At 40.9% G+C, this 3,156-nt stretch overlaps 1 long non-coding RNA gene across 1 annotated transcript; it reads left to right on the forward strand.

Annotated features, from left to right (window-relative positions):
- The first annotated feature begins 694 nt into the window (after window positions 1-694).
- On the forward strand, window positions 695-2,577 carry LOC147914792 (uncharacterized). The gene is made up of 2 exons (XR_015554896.1): window positions 695-897; window positions 986-2,577. It is a non-coding gene; the product is annotated as an uncharacterized LOC147914792 (long non-coding RNA).
- The last annotated feature ends 579 nt before the right edge of the window (window positions 2,578-3,156 follow it).

The following is a 3,156-nucleotide window of genomic DNA, read 5'->3' on the forward strand; positions in this document are numbered from 1 at the left end:
ATGTATATTATAGCTGGGCATTGTTTATCTTATTTTACTAAGACAGAAACTGAAACTCAGAAAGTTTAATTTGTCCAAGGTCATGCAGCAATAAGTGGTATCACTGGGATTTGGATCCAGGGCTGTTTGAATCCAATGCCCCAAGCCCTATTCATTATGTCCAAGGGGAGGTCCCTGGAGGCAGAGAGAGACTACTACTTAAAACTATAAAAATGATAGGGTGAATGAAATGTAGGGGAAGAAGAGAGAGAAAACACAGAATAGTGGTGAATATCTACATTTAGGGATGGGAAGAGAAAAAGGAACCATATCCCATATGATGCAAGGGGAGGGAGAGAAGCCAGGAGAGTGTAATTTGATCAAAGGAAATGGGGAGGTGCTTTCCTAAAGGAAAAGATGATCCCTAGTATCAAATATGGTAGAAGCTGAGGACAAGGAGGACTGTGGAAGGATGAGTGGAATTAGCATTAGGAGGTTGTTAATGAACTGTTTCAGGCAGAAGCCACTTCTGACTAAGTGAGTGTGGTGGCTTTGTAGTGTTGTCAATTGGCTAGGCTGAAGTATGTTTCTCAGACTTTCCTTCTCTGTGTGCTTCCCTTTAAGGGTGGGCCAGAAGAGATAGTCATCGGGAAGATTTTGATGGCTGAAGTGAAACAGCAGCCATTTTGTTTTTTATTTCAGAAGATGGGAACAGGCTCTTTTGTAGCTCACATAAATTATCTCTTAGCTGCTGGCTCACCTCATTGGCGTGGGGCACCAGCCGGACCTGCAACTGCTCTATCTTCCCTGGAATCCTCCTGCAGCTTCTCTGACTCCTGGGCCACTGGTATATTTAACTCCATAATGAAGAGTACCAGCTTCTCCTGCAGGATACCCACACCACCAAGATTGAAGACGGTGAGAACTGACAAGGGTTCCAGTTTGTGCTTATGGGTTCCAGCTTGTCCTTGCTCTCCCTCACTTTATATCCATCTTCTCTTTCCAGTTGCTTGACCTGCACTTGTCACACACCGGCATCAGATATAAAACCAACAGCCGTACGGAGACTGTTTACCTAGATCTCACAATTTCATAAGATGCATGTTTTGTGTGTGTCATATATGTATCTATAGATATTTGTATATATCTGTATCTTGTGGTTCTACTTCTTTGGTTGAACTCTGACTGATACAGCGAGAGATGTGAAAAAAGGAGGCAGCAAGTGTAAATTCCTCTCTGGAAAAGTGTAGCAGTCATATGATAAATATTTCCTGAGCCTCTGTTGTGTGCCTGTGCTTGATTCAAAGAACATAGTGATGAACAAAACTGATATGGATAAGAGACTATAGTCTAGAAAGAGAGATAGATGACTAAAAAGGGAATAATAAATATATATTACAAATGGTATGAATGCTCTGAAGGCAAAAATACAAAACAGCCCCCCCCCAAATGACAACAAAATACTGAGATCAACACAGAAGGGATATAGTTCAGATTGGAGATCAAGGAAGCATTTTCTATGATGTGATATTTAAGCTGAAATCTGAAGGATAAGTAGGACTTAAGAAGATCATTTTTTTTGTGTGTGTGTGTGAGGAAGATCAGCCCTGAGCTAACATCTGCCAAGCCTCCTCTTTTTTGCTGAGAAAGACTGGCCCTGGGCTAACATCCGTGCCCATCTTCCTCCACTTTATATGGGACGCCGCTACTGCATGGCTTGCCGAGTGGTGCATCAGTGTGCGCCCAGGATCCGAACCCCAGGCTGCTGCAGCGGAGCGTGCACACTTAACCGCTACAGCACCGGGCCGGCCCAAGAAGATCATTTTAAGAAAAAGGAATAACATGAATTGGCACTGAGGTAGAGAAGAGTCCCAGGTGTTCAGGGAACTGCAAGATGCCTGAGCGCTTGGAATGTGGTAAGTGAGAGAGCGTGACCTGAAACGAAACTGGAGGAGAAAGCTTTGTGGTCAGTCAAGGATGCTGGAATTTATCCCCGGAGTAATGGAAACCCATTTTTAAGAGTTAAGATTCTCTGGTTGTAAGGAACAGAAATACAAATCAAAGCAACTTAAGAGAAAAATGGATTTTTATTGGTTCACATAACCCAATCGCAGGAAGTGCAGGAATGAAGATGGCCTCAAGGTGCGGTAGAACAAAGGATATGAAGACCATCAAAACTCTTTCTCTTTTTAGCTTCACATCTGTTCAGATGTGTACTTCATCTCTATAATTAGGTTTTTAACGAAGCTGGATCCATAAATCACATCTTCACAGCTTTCCTCCTAATTCATCTACACCATTGTCCTTACTGTATCTAATAGCTCTGAGTTATAAGCAGATTACTCTGAGGAAATAGAGAAGCAGCTAACAGCAACTTCTCACGTCCTTACAAAATCTCTTTTTCATAAAGAATTGCTCCAAATTTTGAAAACAGTATAACTATGTCACTTTCCTTGTATCTGGATAAAGTACATTTTTGAACCAGACTTTCTGATTCTTTTTCCTCTAATATTATGATCTCACTTCACTTGTGTTATGGTACAAAATTCCGCTAAATACAGAATGTATATTTGAATAAATTCAACATTTTATTTCAAATCAGTTCTGAGGGCTTTAATATTGTTAGAAACTAGAACTATAGTAATTTTTTTAGGGTCAGAAATGCACTAGAATGGTGAAAAGCAAACTTGAGATTGTATTGGTTTTATCCGCTTTTTCTTATTGGTCTTTTCTTCTGAGAAACAAAATCAGACCTACCTCACATTAGCAGCTCTGACAAGAATATAACAAGAACAAGGTATTCTGCCTTGGGTGGGAGCTTTACCTAAATGGCTGTATTAATCAAAACTCTTTTTAGGTATAAGTATCAGAAACTCCTCAAACTGCCTTAAAAAGAGAATATGTTGGTTAATAAAGCTGAAAAGTTCAAGAGTAGAATTGCCTCAAGCACAGCTGGGTTTTTGAGCTGAAATGACTTCACTGGGACTCAAGTTCTCCTTCCAACACTTGGCTCTGCTTTCCTTCTTGTGGCTTCATTCTGAAGCAGGTTATTTCCATGTGTTGGCCCCTTGCAGCTGAGTTCTAGACTTACATTCTAACAGCTTAAACAACCACAGCAGAAGGAGAGCCTTACTTTCCATATGGTTTTAGCAAAAGTCCAGTCCAGGCATCTCTCAC

This window comes from Ceratotherium simum, chromosome 17, assembly GCF_057802395.1.
Source record: "Ceratotherium simum simum isolate JZ-2026a chromosome 17, ASM5780239v1, whole genome shotgun sequence".
NCBI classification, from domain to species: Eukaryota; Metazoa; Chordata; class Mammalia; order Perissodactyla; family Rhinocerotidae; genus Ceratotherium; species Ceratotherium simum.